The 21,006-nt window shown below is 52.9% G+C and overlaps 1 protein-coding gene across 1 annotated transcript in view; it reads left to right on the top strand.

Moving 5' to 3' along the window:
• The window catches only part of CHD1 (chromodomain helicase DNA binding protein 1), a 1,592,763-nt gene that overhangs the window by 718,155 nt on the left and 853,602 nt on the right, over positions 1 to 21,006 (top strand). The window lies entirely within an intron of this gene.

The raw sequence follows: 21,006 nt of genomic DNA, 5'->3' as shown, positions 1-21,006 counted from the left end.
TTTCATGGCTACCCCCACTTTTTGCTGGTGTCATTTAAACATTCGTTTTATTAGTCTGACTGGGATCCTGCTAATCAGGACCACAGCCACTGTGCGTTCTTCCTAAATTTGACATGGTAAGTGGTTCTGTACCTCCACAATTGGCTACTGGTGTGCTCCTATAAGTCTGTAGTGTATGGTACTGAGGTACCCATGGCATAGGTGCTCCATGGTTCTCCCAGGGCCTGCAACAATGTGCTTTGCCACCCTGATAGACCACTGAAACTGTGTCTCCAGGCCAGCCATTGCAACCTGTGTATGCTGGTGCTAGCACCATTTATGACCGATAGAAGTATTCTTATATCTGAGGTCACTACACTTAAGACCTATAAGTGACCCCTAAGGTAAGCCTTTCAATCCTGAAGTAGGGTGTTGGTTTATATGTGTATGGGTGCACCTGCATGAGCATACACCCCTGCAAACCCCTGAGTGGATTCTCCAGGCTTTGTAAGTGCGGTCAGCCATCTTTATACATATGCTCGCCATCCGTCACTACGCGATGGCTAACTATATAATGGCTGTGCCGAGCCTGAACATGTTTGTTATCAAACATGTTGGAATCCCACCATTATGGGTGTTGGAGGTAAGATTCCATGCACTGGGGGCTACTCCAGGAAGCCCCTGGTACTCCCAGTAGCAGCCTTTAAGGGTCTGCTACCAAGCTAATTCTGCTGCCAACCACAGGAACAATTCTGCCCACTTGCTGCTGAGCTGAGCTCGAGTAGGGGAAGGTAGAACAATAGGTTTCCTGTCACAAGGAGTTGTGACCACCTACCAGACAGGACGTGTTTTGGGCTGGGTTGGGGGAGCATGCCAGTGCCACCAGACTACCTTGAAGGGCACATTTGGTGCACTCCTTGCATACTCCGGAGTATCCAAAGCCTCTATCAGCCCCTCCTCTGGGAGTAACAGAGTCGTCCTAACCCCTTTCTCCAGGTATAAAAGTGCTTACCTGTGGGTGGGTCCTCAGACTCGTTATGGGATATCACTCACGCCTGAAACAACGTCACTCTTCGACCATCTGGACACTTGGACTTCGTTGCACTTCGCCTGGCACCGAGACTGCATCAAGCAATACTCCTGCTGCTCCTGGTCTCACTATTCTGCAAACTTTCTCCGTAGTCTGTCTGTGCTTCTTCCAGGATCTTCAACAGACCTGTGGGCATCAAGGACACCTGAAGTAATTTCCCTTGGAGTGAAGGAGTCACTCCCCTGCATCTGCAGGCACTGTAACGAAGCTGACCGGTCTGCTGCTCCTGACGTCCCCTGGACTTCGAAAGCCTCAGTAACACAGGTCGTGGTTCTGCAACTCTCCTGAGGCCTGATCTGTTCTCCCTACAATTTTGAGGCCAGTATCCCCCGCCGGAACGGCTGGGATTTAACCCCTGTGCACCGCGTTGGCTAACCATTTCCAAGGCTTGTTGACTCTGCACACCAGAGATCTTTGGGCTACAAGAAGCTCTAGCCTCCAGCATCTGTAACTGCAAAGATCATCATCCTCACCACATCCTCTGCACTGTGGGCCTTCATCTTTGGTGAGATTCTCGAGGTCCTCTTTCGACTCCTGTGCCTTAGGCCTGTGGGTCCTCTCATGGGTCTTTTCTTGCTTCAGTAGGCTCCCCTGTTTGTTCGGGGCCTGCTCTGACTCTACTGCTTATGGTGAGTCCTTTGGACCTTGCTGTTCCCAACAATGCTCCTTCATCGTTTTTCACGGCTGTTGCTGCTGCCAAGGAATATCGGTGCTCCCACCGGACACAGACACCATGGTTCTCGAATTCTGACGTGGGACAGCTTCTGTGCAACCCCTGGTCTACCTCAGCATCGCCTGGTCCTCACAGATGCAGGGACAAGGTCACCATCATCACTCCTGCACCTTCCAACACCCGTGAGCATTGCTCTTCTGTGCCTCCTGGTCATCTCTGAGTGGCTTAGACTCTGTCCCTTCTGCTTGCAGGTTCTTCTATTCAAGAATCCACCCTTGGATTCCACCGGACTCTTGAACAATCTTGTCAGCTGTTTCTGATGTCACTTCGCACCTATGCACCTGCCTTCACTGGTGTAGGTATCCTGGTACCTGAGGTATCCACAAGTGGGGCGTACTTTCTAACCTTCTGTCTTCCACAGGGTGCCTTCAGGGTCCACTTGGAAGGGTCCTTCTTTGAAACTGCAACTGTGATTTTCCCGTTGACTTCTGTTGAGTATGCGTCTATGTATCCTGCACACAGCCTCCATGGGTTTCCTGGGTACTTATCTTGCATGGTTCCTTGTGCCCCCAGCTCTACTGATTCTCCTGGTTCAAGTCCCGACTTTGGTGGCAGTTCACATTCCACTTTTAAAGAATATGGTTTGATCTCCCTCTGGAGACTGCTTTGTGTTGTGCTTACTTACCTATTTGCAATTGAAGTATTGTGTATTTGTGTTGATATCTCCGGGTAGGAGATATACTAATGTGTTAGTGAGTGTTGTGTAATAAATAGACATATTTTGATATAAACACTGTGTGGTTCTTTTTCGTTTAACCTACACTACATGATTAGATCTGGTAAAACAAGCTGCTTAACACTCCTTTGAAGGCTGCTCTCCATAGCTACCAGTAAGAGAGCTTCCTATGGTTGTTTAGGACCACTAAAATCACCATAAGGGTTGTCTGGATTAGTGCAAGGTGCTTCACTTATATAAGTGTGCACCGTATACTACAATATACCAGCATCCTACAATGGTGATAAGTTATTGTATCTGAAAGAGACACGTTAGTGATAGATTCCTTACCTTAGAATATCCCCGGGCGTCAGACTGGATCCGGAAAATTTTGCTTAGCAATACCCCTGCGCGCCGGCAGGCGTCGTCCGTGGCGCCGCGTCCGTCGTCTGCGTCGTTAGCGCCGGAATGACGTCGTCAGAGTACTTAGACGCCGCCCATGCACGCTGACGTCAGTTCTTCTTTTTTCCGCGCCAGCTAGCGCAGATCCGGAGAAGCTCTACCCCTTAGTCTTTTTTGACGAAACTTTTCGATCTTTTTGATCATTTTTCTACTCGAGTCTTCGACTCCGACGGTGCCGGTAGTGATGCCCGGGTTCAAACCCTGTTCCAAGTGCGACCAACTGATGTCGGTTACCGAACCCCATCGCCGGTGCCTGAAGTGTTTAGGCCTCGACCACGACGACCGTACCTGCTCCGACTGCCGGACCCTGACGTCGAAATCTAGGCGGGAGCGGTCCCGCAAGTGGCTCGAGCTCCGGCAGTCGGCCCTGCGCAGCTCCAGGTCCCACGGGAGGTCGAGGGACCGGTCGCGGGGTCGGAGTCCTCGCAGCTCCGGGAGTGGACATCGGTCATCGGGATCCAAGTCCTCAGGTAAGATGCATGAGAGGTCGGAGAGGCGTCATCGTTCCTCTGACCCACCCCGACGCTCGCGCAATGTGGCCGGGGGTTCGGGTGACACCACCCACGTGGCTCCGACTGAGTCGCATGCGTCGCCACCTGCCCCACACCTTTGGGTCCCTGGGCATGGCGCGTCGCCGGAGATCGAGCGGTACCTCATGGCCATGAGGTCCCTCTCTCCTCAGCCGGGTCCCGTGGCGCCTTCGGGCCCAGCGACCCCGGCTGGAGGCCCTAGCGGGTCGGGTGCTTCGGCCTCGACGCCGTCGGGTGCTTCGGCCCCGGCGACTTCGGTCCCGGCGCCGCAGGACCTCACCGGATCCGCTTCCGGGTCGTCGCCGGTCGACCTCACGACCTCACCGGCGCCGACCCCGCGGGTGTCACCCCGGCGCCCCTTGTGGACGCCGTCCCCAATGTTCCCTTCGGTCCGACTCTGGCGCCGGAACGGCGCCGCTTCCGACGTCCTTTGGAGATTTTTATTTCCATGAGGAGGCCCTGTCTGTTGAACCTGTTTTACAGGAGATGGGTGACAAGGGTGATTGGGAGGGGTCTGCTGACCCTCTGGCAGAGGAATGCCAGTCTCAAGAGGACTGGACATTTGAGCTTGGGGAGGCCAGTGGTATTGACACTTTGCCAGACACTGGAATTGTCTTCCCTCCCACCGTGGCTACGGAGGAGGGGGCTGCTTACAGTGTAGTGTTGACGAGGGCGGCCAAGGCCTTAAACCTTGAGCTCCCCGTCGCGGGCGTGAGGACTAACCTCACTGAGGTCCTTAAACCGCATGCAAGCTCCAGTGAGCCACTGCTGCCGTTTAATGAGGCCTTGTGTGACGTTCTTGTGGGCACTTGGTCCAAGCCCGCCTCAGGTCCGCCTGTGGATAGGAACGTGGCCAGACGCTACCGCCCGGCTCCGGGCGACCCTTGCTTTTTGTCCACCCATCCCACCCCCGAGAGCCTGGTCATCCAGGCCTCTACTTCCCAGACCGCATTCCCGACGGCCCCGCCCGATCGGGAATCCAAGAGGTACGAGCAGTTCGGGAAGAAGGTGTTCTCGTCCCTCAGTTTGGGACTGCGGTCTGTCAATACCGCATGCCTCTTGGGCCACTACACCCACACCCTGTGGGATACGGTCGCGGACGTGCTGCCACAATGCCTGGAGGAGGTCCGGGCTAAACTCGCCCAAGCCCTTGCGGAGGGTCGAGATGCAGCGCGATATTCCATCTGGTGTGGGCTGGATACCACGGACTCACTGGGCAGGGCGATGGCAACGACGGTGGCGGTTCGACGCCACGCCTGGTTGAGGACCGCCAACTTTTCGGCCGATGTCCAGTCCTCTCTTCTGGACATGCCGTTCGATGGCCGTCGCCTCTTTGGCGACAAGGGAGACCATGCGCTTGAGCGTTTTAAGGACTCCAGGGCTACGGCCAAGTCCTTGGGCCTCTCGGCCCCACGCCAGCAATCGGGTGCCTTTTGCTCCCTTCATGGCCACGGAAGGGGCGCCCCCACACGAGCTGCCAGCCACGCACCGCAGAATGTTCAACAGCGCGGTGGTGGCCGTGGAAACCGCCGTAACGGCGGTCGGGGTCAGCGGCGAGCCCAGTCCACACCTCCCTCCGCAACACCTGCCTCAAAACCTTCCAAGTCCGTGTTTTCAGGCCCATGTGACGCCAGTGGGCGGCAGGGTTCGCCATCACCTCTTCCACTGGCGCAATGTCACGTCGGACGAGTGGGTGCTGCAAATCGTCCGAAGGGGCTACTCCCTCCCCTTCGAGGCGACCCCTCCAGCCATGCCACCGCAATGCCACCGAGTATTGGGGGATCATTTGCGACTTCTGCAGGAGGGAGTTACGGCCCTCTTGGCCAAGGAGGCAATCGAGCGCGTTCCTGGGCCAGAAGTAGGGTGTGGTTGCTACTCCCAATACTTTCTGGTACCCATGAAGGGCAAAGGGGGCCTACGGCCCTATCTTGGACCTACGGAACGTCAACGGCTTCCTCCGGAAGGAGAAGTTCAAAATGCTGACACTAGCTCAGGTCCTAGCTGCCCTGGACCCAGAAGACTGGATGGTAGCGTTGGACTTGCAGGACGCTTATTTCCACATCCCCGTCCTGCCGGCCCACCGGTGCTACCTGCGGTTCACGGTTGGCCACAAGCACTTTCAATTTACCGTGCTCCCCTTCGGCCTTACCAGTGCCCCACGGGTGTTCACAAAGGTGATGGCGGTGGTCGCAGCTCATCTGCGCAGGCTAGGGGTTTCAGTCTTCCCCTACCTCGACGACTGGTTGTTGAAGGCGGGCTCGCCCCAGACAGTTGCCAGCCACCTCCAGACGACGGCAGACCTCCTGCATCAGCTGGGGTTCTCCATCAATGTGCCAAAGTCACACTTGTGCCCCTTTTAGAAGCTCCTCTTCATCGGAGCGGTTCTCGACTTGGCGCAGTTTCGGGTTTATCCTCCCGAACAGCGGGTCCAGGATATTCAGGCTATGATTCCACTCTTTCAGCCTTTATCCCGGGTATCGGTCAGGTTGACGCTGCGGCTTCTGGGGCTGATGTCCTCCTGCATCCTTCTGGTGCATCACGCTCTGTGGCGGATGCGGGCTCTGCAGTGGGACCTGAAGTTTCAGTGGGCCCAGCATCAAGGCAACCTTTCCGACCATGTCCTGATCTCGGAGGGCACTGCGAGACAGCTGCAGTGGTGGCTCACGGACCGCGATTGGGTCAGTGGCAGATCTCTCTCCCTTCCCCAGCCGGAGCACGTAGTTGTGACGGACTCGTTCCTCCAGGGCTGGGGAGGCCATATGGTAGAGGCGGAGATCAGAGGCCTCTGGTCTCCGGCGGAGTCCCAGCTCCATATCAACCTTTTGGAGCTGCGGGCGATTCGTCTAGCACTGAAGGCATTCCTCCCCTCTGTCCGGGGGAGAGTAGTGCAGGTGTTCACGGACAACACCACCGCCATGTGGTACTGCAACAAACAGGGCGGGGTGGGGTCGTGGACCCTTTGCCAGGAGGCTCTGCGCCTCTGGCAGTGGCTGGAACAGCAGGGCGTGACCCTGGTGGTTCAACACCTGGCAGGTTCTCTGAACGCCAGGGCGGACAAACTCAGCCGTCGAGTGCTGAAGAAGATCAAGCGCGACCGGGCACAAGTCATCCTTGTGGCTCCGGACTGGGCACGAAGGTACTGGTATCCAGAGCTACTCAGTATGTCAGTTGATCCCCCGGTTCGTCTGCCTCTTCAGGAGGACCTTCTGTCGCAGCAGCAGGGGACGGTCCTCCACCCGAACCTGTCCAGTCTCCACCTCCATGCTTGGAGATTGAGCGGCGACAGTTGAGGCCATTTGACTTGCCTCCTGAAGTCTGTAATGTCATTCTGGCAGCCAGGCGTCCCTCCACTAAGTCGGTATATGCCTGCAGGTGCAACAGATTTGTGGCATGGTGCACAGCAAAGGCTGTGGATCCTCTTGCTGCCCCTCTTTCTGAGGTTCTTCTCTTCCTTCTTTCTCTTGCCCAGCAGGGCTCTGCTCTGGGCACTATCAAGGGCTACCTTTCTGCCCTTTCAGCCTTTCTCAGGCTGCCTGATCAACCTTCTTTGTTCAAGTCCCCTATTGTAAATCGATTTCTGAAGGGCATCACACACACATTCCCTCCTGTTCAGTTTGTGATGCCTCAGTGGGACTTGAACCTTGTTCTTACGTTTCTGATGTGCGCTCCCTTTGAGCCACTTCACAACTGTCCTCTCCGTCTTCTTACCTTGAAGACTGCCTTCCTGGTTGCCATCACCTCTGCCAGGAGAGTGAGTGAGCTCCAGGCTCTTTCTTTTACTCCTCCTTTCCTTTCTGTCAATCCGGACAAGGTTGTGTTACGTACTAAGCCATCTTTCCTGCCCAAGGTTGTCACGGCCTTCCATATCGGGCAGTCTATCACCTTGCCCACCTTCTTTCCGCCACCGCATCCCTCTAAAGAGGAAGAGCGGCTCCACCGTCTGGACCCAAAACATGCGCTTTCATTCTACTTGGATCACACACGCCAGTTCCGGGTGGATGACCAACTCTTTGTTGGTTACGTGGGCGCTAAGAAAGGGAAAGCGGTGCACAAGCGGACCATCTCCCGGTGGATCATCTTGTGTATCCAGGCATGTTACTCCTTGGCTAAAAAGGAGTCCCCTGTTGGATTGCGGGCTTATTCCGCCACGGCTACTACAACTGCCCTGGGCCGGGGTGTGCCCTTGCAGGACATTTGCCAGGCAGCTACGTGGGCCTCGCTGCACACGTTTGCAAGACACTACTGTCTGGACAGTCCAGTCCGGAGGGATGGCTTCTTTGGCCGTTCCGTCCTCCAGGACTTCTGGTGTGATTATTGGTTCGCAGACCCACCACCGGGGTTGGTATTGCTGGGGTATCTATTCTAAGGTAAGGAATCTATCACTAACGTGTCTCTTTCAGATGCACAAGTTACTACTTGTGTAACGATATATCTGTAAGAGACATTAGTTAGTGATAGATTCCTTACCGACCTACCCATCCTCCCCGTTCTGTGAACCGATATCTAGGGTTAAGGTCATCCCCTTTCAGGGCCCTAGTTTCATGGCACCAGTGTTGGTTCTATCATGGCTTTGCGTATCTTGCGCGGAAAAGCTGTGTATCAGAACTGACGTCGGCGCGCATTTGCGGCGTCTAAGTACTCCGACAATGTCATTCCGGGGCTAACGACGCCGACGACGGACGCGGAGCCGCGGACGACGCCTGCCGGCGCGCAGGGGTATTGCTACGCAACATTTTCCGGATCCAGTCTGACGCCTGGGGATATTCTAAGGTAAGAAATCTATCACTAACTAATGTCTCTTACAGATATATTGTTACACAAGTAGTAACTTGTGCTTTACTGAACTTCTTTTGTGAAAAAAGGGTCCGTCATCTTCCTCCACTGCTACGTGAGCTCTATCTTTAAAAAAATAAATCCTCCTGATTTCAAAGCCGCAGAATCTATAAATCTGATTTACCTTGATTCCTTGCTTCCAATGTTGCATGACGTCGCGGTTCCCTACATAGGCGTCACCCAGGCGTGTAGACGTCAGTTCTTTTGTTTCTGCGCTAGTTAAGTGCTGATCTGGGGAAGAGCTACCCCTCTGTCTCTTTTTGGCAGGCTTTTTTCAACATTTTGTTATCAATTTTTTTTGGTGTCGGGAGGCCATCTAGATGTAAAAGTTTCAAACTTTGTGGCGCCTGTCTCTGCACCAATTTGGTAAAAGAACCCCACCTCATCTGCTTGTGGTGCACAGAGCGGTCTGTGGTCAGCTTGAACTAGGAAGTGAGTACCAAACATGTATGGTCTCAGCTTCTTCAGGGACCAAACCACAGCAAAGGTTTTCCTCTCACTGTCCACTCCTTCCTGAGGAGCAGCCTTCTGCTTATGAAAGCAACAGGTTGGCCTTGTCCATCACTATGGTCTAGGATAGGACCACTCCTTTCACTAGCTCCTAGGCATCTGTCTGCGCAATTAACTGCTTGGAGTAATCTGGAGCCTTGAGAACAGGTGCTGAGCTCATTGCCTCTTTCAGGGTGTCAAAAGCCGTTTGACAAGTAACTGTCCAGTTGACCTTTTGGGCATCTTCTGATAGGTGAGTACTGTGAGGGGAGCCACAGTGGACCCATATCCATTCACAAACATCCTGTAGTACACAATCAAGCCATGGACTTGGGTCTGGGTTGTTTAAGCTGCCCAGTCCAGGACGGCCTGTCATGGAAGAGCTTAAGGCGGTTCACATGGATAACCCTTTTGGGTGTCCTGCTTGTGCCCAGGTCAACCAAGTCGGTGGCTCACTGTTCTTTTCTAGGATAGGGTAAGGACCACTCCATCTGTCCTTGAGAGCCCTTGGTGCCACTGGCTCCAGAAACCGCACCTTCTGCCCAGGTTGAAATTCTTCCAGTGCAGCGTTTTGGTCATACCAGTACTTCTTAAGCTCCTGGCTGGCCTCAAGGTTATTGGATGCCTTTTCCATGTGCTCAGCCATTCTTGACCTTAGGACAAGTACATAGTCCACAATATCTTGTTTGAGTTCTTGGAGAGGCTTACCCCAACCCTCTTTTACAAGACAGAGGGATTCCCTAACAGGATGGCCAGACAGAAGTTCACAGGTGGAACACCCCACTCCCGTCTGAGGCACCTCTCTGTAGGCGAAAAGCAGGCATGGTAAGAGGACATCCCATCTCCTTTTGAGTTGCTCAGGGAGCCCCATAGTCATGCCTTTCAATTTCTTGTTGAATCTTTCAACAAAGCCATTGGTTTGTGGGTGATAGGGTGCAGTAAACTTGTACTGCGCTCCACACTCTTTCCACATGTGTTTGAGGTAAGCAGACATGAAGTTGGAACCTCTGTCTGAAACCACCTCCTTAGGAAACCCTTCCCTGGTGGCAACACCAATGAGTGCCTTGGCTACTGCAGGAGATGTAGTAGTCCTAAGGGTAATTGCTTCAGGATTACTGAAGGCATGATCCACTACTACCAGTATAAGCGTGTTTCCTGAGGCTGTGGGAGGTTCAAATGGACCTACTATGTCCCCACCTACCCTTTCAAAGGGAACCCCAACCACTGGTACCCACTACATAATTGTCCTCTGTAGGAAAGTGGGTTTCTGTTGCAGTAACCCCCCCACACACTTTTTGCCAGACTACTGATGCACTTAGACTTGATGTGCCCTGGGCCCTTGCCAATCAGGTTCCCAGGGCCTCTGTTCTTTCCCCAAACCTAACCCAATTGGCATCTCTGGCCACAGATCAGTCCCTGGCCCTGGTAAATGGTACCACAGGTACCCAGGGCACTGTGACCAGGGAAGACCTCTAAGGGCTGCAACACTTATTGTGCCTACAACCCACTACCCTGGCATAAATCAGTCATCCCTCTAGCTGGGTGCCCTATACCAGCCCTGCTGTCTCCATTGTTAGTGCAGTGCTGCCATTAAGAGTATATGGTGCTGGGAGCTTGCAATTATGAACTCCACAGCACCACAATGGCTACACTGAAAGCTGAGAAGTTTGGTATCAAACTTCTCAGCACATGAAACCCACACTGATGCCAGTGTGGAATTTAATGAAAAATGCGCACAGAGGGCATCTTCGAGATGCCCCCTGAAAAATGACCAGCCTCTGTGGGTTCCCTGACTGGTGCACACCAGCCTGCCACCACACGACATGTTACTGGACCCCTTGGGTGGGAGCCTTTGCTCCCTGTGCCCAGAAACAAAGCCTTTCCTGAGCAGAGGTGTCCACACCTCCCCCAGGCCAGGAAGAGCCTTCTGTGACACGTGAGCCTCAAAGGCCTGGCAGCCTTTGTAATGCGACCCCAAGCCTCTCTTGCTAGCAGGAGCAGGCCACCTTCCTTCTCCCCTTCTTTTCAGGGGGAAGACAGACTGGAAATCTAGCCAGCACAGAAGGTGTGCCCACCTCTGCCAAATCCACCCCTCAGGTGGCGGAGGCGAGGTGACGCTCTCTCTTCAGTGCTCACCATCTTGTAGATGGCAGGCACTCCCAATCAGGATTAGGGATTGTGCTTACTCCCCCACATGGGGTGAGCACACCAAGGGTGTAGTCACCCTAAGGTCAGTAGCCCATTGGCTACTGACCTCAAGACCCCTTAAACACACCCTAAATACAGTATTTAGGGGGCAGCCCTGAACCAAGAAAACAGATTCCCGCAATCTAAGAAAAAAAGAACAAAAGAAAATGCCCAGCAGAGGAGACTGCAGAGAACAAATGATTTGACCCCAGTCCTATTGGCCCGTCTGCAGCTTCCGGGGATCCTGCGCCAAAAATAGTCTTGTACTGCAGTCAACGACCTCCAGAACCTCGAGGAGGCCTGACTGCCTTCCACAAAGACCGCATCTCCTGTGAACAGCAGCTTTGTTAAAATAAAAACACCAAAGAAAGACTCCGAGCTTGCTGAGGAAAAAGAAACCGGACGCCTGGAACCACCACTGCACCCGTCGCCTACAGCGCGAGTTCAAGTGGCCAACTGGTCCCAGCGAGGTCCTCCAGCACTCCAGAGTCCGAGAGTCCACTGTGGGTTGACCCCTCCAGGACTCCCCGACATCGCGGAGAACCCCCTCCTCCCCCAAACCGCAAGTGGCCCGGTAAGGTGAAATCTGACCTCAAAAGACACCCCTGCATCCATCCACCCTGCGCCCTGGAGAAAAGAAGCAGAGGTACACCTACGTCCTCGAGCCCTCCAACTTACCTGCCCAGCTGTTGGTTCCTCCCGGAAGTCTTCCTGGAGCAAGCCTGCTGCTTAAAACCAAAACTGAAAATCCCCATTGAAAACAACAGGGCACCCAACTCTAAAACAGGACCTTGCACCCATCAGCCCCTGCGCTGCTGCGGGTGCACTTTTTGTGCTAAACCGGATACTCCTTTGCCCTGAGGCTAACACTAACACCAGGCGCTTGGCTCCCACAACCTTGTGCCCTGCTCGCCAGCAGCCACCAACCGGAGGCCCCCTACCCCTCATTGGATAACATTGGGCCTCAGCACTCTGCACTTGGCCGCCCTAGTGCCGCTGAGGGTGTAACGAGAGTGCATCCTTGACCCTGGGGGAACCCTTGTTCCAACCCCAGAAGCTGAACTCCAAAGACTGATTACTTATCTGGTAACTGTTAACTTCATTTCTCTCCATAGGAATCCATAACAATTGTGCAAAACTGATTTTTACCTGATATCTAGGCCTATCACACTGAGTAGAAAAAGTAATCTCAAAAGTATCGTAGAAGTAACTTAGCTGTAATTTTCATTGCAATGTCGATACAAAGTATATGTACAGCATTTCAGAGTATTGCATTACCAGTAATTCAAACTGTAACTATTTCAAAAGTACATTTACAACTGCATTTCAAACTGTATATTTACTACAAAGTATTATCATCTTAAATGTGCCAGGCTTGCTTGGTTCTAGAAAAAATAAATAAGTAAAAGAATACTTTTATACAAAACCAATTGGTCTGAAGTTCAGTCTTTGAGTTTGTGAAATCATTTGCTGATTGAGTGGGTACAACACATGCTTAACACTGTCCTCTGATACTGCCTTACTACTCGATCACACTACCACAAATAGACCTTTGGGGTACCACTGGACTCTGTGCACACTATACCTCACTTTGGTATAGTATATACAGAGCTAGCTTTCTACATCCTCTTCATCTCCTTACTTTGAAAACTGCTTTTCTGCTTGCCATCACATCTGCTCGCAGGGTGATTGAGCTTCAGGCTCTTAATTCCAAACCTCCATTTCTTGCATACAGACAAAGTGGTCCTTTGTACTAGGCCTTCTTTTCTGCCCAAAGTGGTTTCCTCTTTCCACATAGGCCAGAGCATCACATTGCCATCTTATTCCGGCCTCCGCACATTTCCTTCCAAAGAGGAGGAGTGACTCCACCGTCTGGACCCAAAGCGTGCGCTGTCCTTCTACCTTGACCGCACAAAAGACTTTCGGGTGGACGATCAAGTCTTTGTGGGTTATGTGGGCACCAAGAAAGGTCAGGCAGTGCACAAGAGCTGTTATTCTTTGACTAAAAAGGAACCACCAGTAGGACTGCGCGTCCACTCTACCAGAGCGACGGCAGCCACTAATACTTTGGTACATGAAGTTCCGTTGAATGACATCTGCCAGGCAGCCATGTGGGCATTACTGCATACATTTACCAAACATTACTGTCTGGATAGCAAAGTTTGGAGAGATATCTTTTTCAGCCTTTCTGTTCTCCAGGACTTCCTGGTGTGAACTTAGTTTGCAGATCCTCCGCCGGGGTCGGTATTGATGGGGTATTTATTCTAAGGTAATCAATCTATAAATACAGTCTCTTTTAGATGAACGAGTTACCTTTGGTAACGATATATCTGTAAGAGACATATGTAGTTATAGATTCCTTACTGCCCCACCCATCTTCCTCGTTCTGTGAACTAGCGTCTAGGGATAGGGACTCACTTTCAGCCCTAGTTGTGTGCACCAGTGGTCAGTGTTTTGCATGGCTCTGCCCTTCTGGCGTGGAAACGAACCCTCTAACTGACCAGTTAGGATTTGAACCGGACTGAAGAGAGGAACTTTGGGAAGCCAGTGGTCTGGATACCTCACCAGACTTTGGCATATTGTCTCCTCCTACCGTGGCCACGGAGGAGGGAGTGTCTTACAATGTGGTGTTGCGTAGGGCATGCAAGGCTCTCCACCTCGAACTACCTATGGTGGCAGGCAGGACTAACCTCCTGACCTAGGTGTTTCAACCCGTGGCGAGCTCTTCGGAGCCCCTGCTTCCTTTTAATGAAGCCCTCTCTGACATCCTTTTGGGCACCTGGTCCAGGCCCAACACAGGGGCTCCTGTGGATAAGATGATTGTCCGACGCCACCACCCAGCTCCGGGCAACCCGTTATTCCTCTCCCAACAACCCACCCCTGAGAGCTTGGTGGTCCAAGTTTCTATCTCCAAAGGTGCATTCCCTAACACACCTACTGATAGAGAATACAAAAAGCTGGACCACCTTGGGAAGAAGATGTTTTCTTCCTCCAGCTTGGGACTGCGGTCAGTAAACACCACATGTCTGTTGAGCCGTTCTACCCAGTCTGTGTGGGATACGGTGGCGCAAGTGCTGACTCAGTGCTCCGAGGAGGCCCGGGACGTACTCTCCCATGCAGTTGCCAAGGGGAGAGAGACAGCAAAGTTTACCATCCGCTGTGGGCTGAATACAGCCGACTCACTAGGCAGGACGATTTTCACATCGGTAGCCCTTCGACGCTACGCCTGGTTGAGATTGGCTGGTATTTCAGGGGATGTTCAATCCACTCTTATGGACATGCCCTTTGATGGCCTTCGCCTATTTGGCGACAAGGCAGACAACGCGGTGGAGTGCTTTAAGGGCTTGGGCCTCTCCACCACCCGCCCTGCGTAGTCTGCTTTCCGCCCCTTTCATGGGTACGGAAGGGGAGCCCGCCATGTCCCGACCTGAACCACAGGCCAGCATAAGCTGTTCATCCCCAGCGTGGCCGGGGACTTGGGAACCACCGCTGTGCTTCTTGTGGCCAGCGGGCGGGCCAGTCCACCACAGCCCCCTCTACCGTTGCCTCCAAACCCTCCCAGTCCGACCTTTCAGGGCCACCAACTGCCAGTGGTCGGCAGGTTTCGTCATCACCTCCCCCACTGGCACACCATCACGTCGGACCGGTGGGTTTTGCAAATAGTCCGGAGGAGCTACTCCCTCCCCTTCAAGACTACCCCTCCAGCCATGCCACCTCAGTACCATTGCATGTCAGAGGATCATCTGGCCCTTCTACAACAGGAAGTTTCGGCACTCTTGGCCAAGGGTGCCATCTAGTGAGTTCCTGTCCCAGAAGTTGGTTGTGGTTGTTATTCCTACTACTTTCTGGTGCCCAAGGAGGACAAAGGCCTGCATCCTATCTTGGATCTCAAGGACGTCAACCGCTTCCTCCGGAAGGAGAAGTTCAAAGTGTTGAAGCTAGCTCAGGTCCTGTCTGACCTCAACCCTGGAGACTGGATGGTAGGACGCTTACTTTCACTTCCCCGTTCTACTGGCCCACCGGTGTTACCTATGGTTCACGGTAGGCCACAAGCACTTTCAGTTTACCGTGCTCCCCTTTGGTCTTACCAGTGCCCCATGGATGTTCTTGAAAGTGCTGGCTGTGGTCGCATCTCCTCTGCGCAGATCAGGGGTTCCAGTATTTCCCTATCTCGATGACTGGCTGTTGAAGGCGGGCTCTCCTGCATTCGCTGGGGTTCTGCATCGACGTGCCGAAGTTACACCTGACTCCCTCTCAGAAGCTCCTCTTCATCAGAGTGGTTCTGGACATGACACAGTTTTTGGTCTATCCTCCCGAACAGCGAGTCTGGGATATTCGGGCTATGATTCCGATCTTTCAGCCTCGATCCCGGGTTTCAGTCAGGATGGCCTTCCAGCTACTGGGCCTCATGGCCTGCATCCTGCTAATGGACTATGCCAGATGGCATATGCAGGCTCTACAGTGTGACCTGAAGTTCCGCTGGGCACAACATCAGGGGAACCTGTCCGGTTGCGTCCAGATCTTGGATGGCACTGCACACCAATTGAAGTGGTGGCTAGCAAACCAGGATTGAGTCTACGGCAGATACCTCTCCCTTCCCCCACCAGAGTTCACTGTGGTGACCGATGCAGCACTTCTGGGATGGGGTGGCCACATGGCGAAGGCGGAGATCAGAGGCCTCTGGTCTCCGGCGGAACCCAGGCTCTACATGAACCTTCTGGAGCTTCGGGCGATTCGTCTTGCACTCAAAGCCTTCCTTCCTTGTGTCCGGGGCAGAGTAGTGCAGGTGTTAACGGACAACACCACCGCCATCTGGTAATGCAACAAACAAGGCGGAGTGGGGTTGTGGACCCTATGTCAAGAGGCCCTCCGCCTCTGGACAAGGCTGGAACTTCTGATAGATACATCTGCCGTGTGGATTCCTCACCTTGTGAATATCCCCTTGCGTCAGCAACATTCGGAAATTCTTTTTGTAGCTTCGCGCCGACGTGGATCCGGACGTCACAGAGGCACGGCACCGCACGCGTCCTCTCTGACGTCACCGGCGCCTATAACAGGCCCACGCCGGCGTGATGACATCAGTTCCCTTTTTTCCGCGTCGTCGACGCTAACGGTTTTCAGGGATCGTGTAGTAGCTTACAGTAACTTTGTTACTATTTCTTCGTATTTGTGTCTTTCTTCATTCTCTTCGAGATGTCGACGAAGAAGACGGGATTTAAAGCCTGCGGTGAATGTGGCAAGACCATGTCAATCACCGACCCCCACGAATGTTGTGTATGGTGTTTGAGCTCCGACCATGATGTCGAGGACTGTTCCTGCTGCAAAAAGATGACTCCAAAAGCCTTAAGAGAGAGGGAGACAAAGCTCCTTATGGCGAAACTCAAAAGCAAAAAAGCTAAGAAGTCATCAAAATCTCGATCTCGCCGATCGAGGTCGAGGTCGAGATCTCGTTCGAGGTCACACTCGGAGTCATCGTCAGCTCACGCTTCGAAGTCCTCGAAGAAGAAACACAGAAGGAAGTCCCATGAGTCACGTCATCACTCTGGGAAGGACTCTAGCTCAAAACTGAAGTCCCAGATCAAGCTCGTGGGTAAAGAAGTGGAGGTTTCGGAGTCGGAACATGAAGAGACTGTGCATCCGGTTTCACCCGAACCTCAGGAACAGGTCCATTCTCCGATTCCATCCAATCCTTCTGGTCAGAAGGATGAAGGTGAGGAGCAGGGGGCTGGTGGAGCCGAAGTTCCGGCACCCGATGGTTCATCGACTCCGGTTCCGGCACCCGAAGAAGAGGTCGACGTCGTATCGACTCCGCCTCCCCGGGAACAACCGAGAGGTCCGTATCCTGAGTTTCCGACTCCAGGTCAGGATCCTTCCCAGTTCCTGAACGCCATGTATGGTGTATATTCAAGGGCAATGCTCCCGTCTGGTGCACCTGTTGGTCCCACGGGTCCTATGGCCTTTAACCTAGGGGGTTCCGCAGGCTTATGCCCCTGCACCCTTCATGCCCTTTATGCCGGCTCTACCGCCGCATTGGCATTTTCCGACACCACCGGTGTCGTCGACGCCGAAGCGCACGACGCCGGCTCCATCGACGCCGATCCCATCGACGCCGATACCCGTGACTCCGAGGCAAGATTCTGTCCGACCTCGTGTCGAGAAGCCTCGTCCGACGTCGGGTTCGACGCCGGCAGCGACCCCGTCGGAGTCGATTCCGAATCCTTTGACTTCGATTGTGAAAGAAAGGTCTCGGAGAAAGGCCCAGAGACTTTTGGAAGAGGAGAAATATGGGTATTCTGATACTGAGGAAGGAGAATTACAGGATTCTGAGGATCCCTTTGATGACTTATGTGAAGCCAGTGGTCTTGAACTGTCACCTGAATGGGAGTTGGCTTCTGTATCGAATGCTCCATCTAAGGATGTGGTGCCTTACCACACTGTGATTAAGAAGGCAGCGAGTTTACTAAACATAACTCTGCCTACAGCTGATTATAAACCCAATATTTTAACTGAGGTTCTTCATTCACCCTCATCTGTGATCGAGCCTATGTTACCATTCAACGAGGCGTTGTCTGAACCTGTCTATGAGGTCTGGAAGAAACCCTTGTCTGCTCCAGCGGTTTCTAGAACGGTGGCGAGAAGGTATAGAGCTGCACCGGATGATCCTGCATTTTTAACAACGCATCCTCTTCCTGAGAGTTTGGTAGTGCAGGCTGCCTGTTCTAAAAAATCTGCTGGGGCATTTCCACAGGTTCCTGGAGACAAGGAATCCAGGAAACAGGACCAAAATGCAAAAAAGGTTTTTTCATCAGCCAGCATGGCATTGAAATCAACCAATGCTACGTGTTTGATGGGGAGATATATCCATGCTTTGATGGACTCTGTCAAACAACTTATTCCAAAGGTTCCTGAGGATGACAGGAAGGATTTTCAAGAAGTAATCTCGGACACCCAAGCAGCTGCGAGACAGGTCATCCAGAGTGGTTTGGACACTGCAGACTCGGTGGCAAGAGTCATGGGTTCCTCTGTGGCTACTAGGAGAGCTGCTTGGCTCAAATCTTCAGAGTTTTCTGCTGATGTCCAGTCTGCTTTAATGGACTTACCCTTTGATGGTTCAGGTCTGTTTGGAAAAAAAGCTGATACTGCCTTGGAGCGTTTTAAGGACAGTAGGGCCACTGCAAAATCTTTAGGCCTTCAATCCAGGGGTACTACCGGAAGACGCTTCAGAGGATTTGGCCGATCTTCCTTTCGATCTTACAGATCATTCCAGCAGCAGCAGCCTCAGCAGCAGCAGAACACGCTGTACAAGTCGTACAGAGGCAGACAAAGACCCCGTCCTAGAGGTCGTCAAGCTTCCTCCTCCTCCTCCTCCTCCTCTCCTTCCCAACCCCCGGCCAACGCAGCAAAGCAGCCCTAGATCCGCCATTCCGGATCATGTGGGCCCAGTAGGGGGTCGGCTTACTCATTTTCTACAAGATTGGGAATTTATAACATCGGATCTTTGGGTTCTCAATCTTGTAGAGAATGGGTATGCTCTTCCTTTCCAGGAATTCCCTCCCAATTACCCTCCTTGCCAGGGCTATTGTTCGGAAGACCACCTGCTTCTCTTGCAGGAAGAAGTCCTGGCATTATTTCGAAAGGGTGCAATAGAGGTGGTTCCAGAGCAGGAAAGGGGTCAGGGGTGCTACTCCCGGTATTTCCTGATCCCCAAGAAAGATGGCAGACTTCGGCCAATCCTGGACCTCAGGATTTTGAACCTTTACCTGAAGCAGGAAAAGTTCAAAATGCTCACTCTTGCACAGGTTCTTCAGGCGCTGTTGGAAGAGGACTGGATGGTGTCGATCGACTTGCAAGATGCGTATTTTCATATTCCCATCTTGAAGTCTCACAGAAAGTATCTCCGTTTCACGGTTGGGTCACAGCATTACCAGTTTGTGGTCCTTCCGTTTGGCCTTACTACTGCACCTCGAGTCTTCACCAAGGTGATGGCAGTGGTGGCAGCTCATCTCAGGAGAACGGGGATTCATGTATTTCCGTATCTAGACGACTGGCTGATCAAAGCGGAGTCGCCAGAGAAGGTGCTCCATCATCTGCAAGAGACAACTCAGTTGTTGCACAGGTTGGGTTTTTCGATAAATGTACCCAAGTCTCACCTGGTGCCCTCACAGCGCAACCTGTTCATAGGTGCGGTACTGGACACAACCGTATGTCGTGCATTCCCTCCCCCTCAAAGAATTCGCGACATACGGGAGATGATTCCTTTATTTTACAATGGAGCGGTCGTTCCAGTCCTGAAGGTCCTTCGCCTACTCGGTCTGATGGCTTCATGCATTCTGTTGGTCAACCATGCACGCTGGCACATGAGGGCACTCCAGTGGTGCCTCCGCAGGCAGTGGTATCAGCACAACGGAGATCTCGGGGAGTCGGTGAGGATCTCCAGAGAAGCTGCAGCGGATCTGTCTTGGTGGAGCGTGGAAGGCAATCTGTCACAAGGAAAGCCTTTTCAACTTCCTCCATCGATGGCCACAGTGATAACGGATGCATCCACTCTCGGGTGGGGTGCTCATCTGGGAGACCTGGAGGTCAAGGGTCTTTGGTCTCCAGAGGAAAGGTTGCTTCACATCAACCTTCTAGAATTGCGGGCGATACGTTTGGCGCTCAAGGCCTTCCTCCCTTCCCTTCGCGGTCAGTCAGACCAGATCCTGACGGACAACACGACCGCGATGTGGTACATCAACAAGCAGGGAGGAGTGGGGTCGCAGTGTCTCTGCAGAGAGGCTCTGCGTCTCTGGTCCTGGGTTCAGGACCATCAGATTTGTCTGATGGCAAATCATCTGGCCGGGGTTCTGAACGTTCGTGCAGACAGTCTCAGTCGGCAGTTCTCTGCCGATCACGAGTGGAGGCTTCACCCGGAGGTGGTTCACGACATCTTTCAGATGTGGGGGACACCTCGGGTGGACCTGTTCGCCACTCACGAGAATGCTCACTGCCTGTCATTCTGCAGTCTCCAGTATCCGATGCAAGGAGCCTTGGGAGATGCGTTTCAGTTGAGTTGGGACTCGCAGCTCCTTTACGCGTTTCCTCCCATACCCTTGATTCCTCGGGTTCTGAGGAAGATTCGCCAAGACCGGGCCCAAGTCATATTGATCGCCCCGGATTGGCCAAGAAGGGTGTGGTATTCAGACCTTCTCCACCTCTCCTCACCCGCCGCTCCGTCTCCCTCACAGGGCAGATCTCCTCTCTCAGATGGAGGGGCAGGTTCTACACCCCCACCTCCAGACCTTACACCTTCATGCCTGGAGATTGAGCGGGGCAACCTGATTTCTTTTTCTCTCCCTCACGATGTGGTGGATGTCATTTTGTCAGCCAGGCGTGACTCCACTAAGTCCATCTATTCTTATAGGTGGTCTAAATTTGTTGTTTGGTGCAGGGAGAAGTCTATAGACCCTTTGAGGTCCCATTTATCTGATGTGCTCCAGTTTGCCCTTTCCCTGGCCCAGCAGGGGCTTGCTGTTGCCACGGTGAAGGGTTATCTGTCTGCGCTGTCGGCATTTATCTGTATGCCTGACCAGCCTTCTCTTTTTAAGTCTCCCATTGTTTTAAGGTTTTTGAAGGGCCTTACTAATAGGTTCCCTCCTACACCCTTTGTTGTGCCTCAGTGGGATTTGAATCTAGTTTTGACATTTTTGATGGGTGCTCCCTTTGAGCCTCTTCACAAGTGTCCCATGAGGCTTCTGACTTTGAAAACGGTTTTTCTCGTTGCAATCACCTCGGCAAGGAGGGTAAGTGAGCTTCAAGCTCTTAGTTCCAAGCCCCCATTCCTGACCATTCATGCTGAACGAATGGTTCTTAGGACCAGGGCTGCTTTTCTGCCTAAGGTGGTGACTCCTTTCCACCTTGGTCAATCCATTACCCTTCCTACCTTTTATCCTCCCCCTCACCCTTCCAAGGAGGAGGAGAGATTACACCGTCTTGACCCCAAGAGGGCGGTGTCTTTTTACTTGGACAGGACAAAAGACTGTCGAGTGGACGACCAGCTCTTCGTTGGCTT

Source organism: Lissotriton helveticus, chromosome 2_1, assembly GCF_964261635.1.
Source record: "Lissotriton helveticus chromosome 2_1, aLisHel1.1, whole genome shotgun sequence".
In the NCBI taxonomy this organism is placed as follows: Eukaryota; Metazoa; Chordata; class Amphibia; order Caudata; family Salamandridae; genus Lissotriton; species Lissotriton helveticus.
The sequence above is the reverse complement of the archived record's forward strand: the minus strand, read 5'-3'. Positions and strand labels throughout refer to the sequence as shown.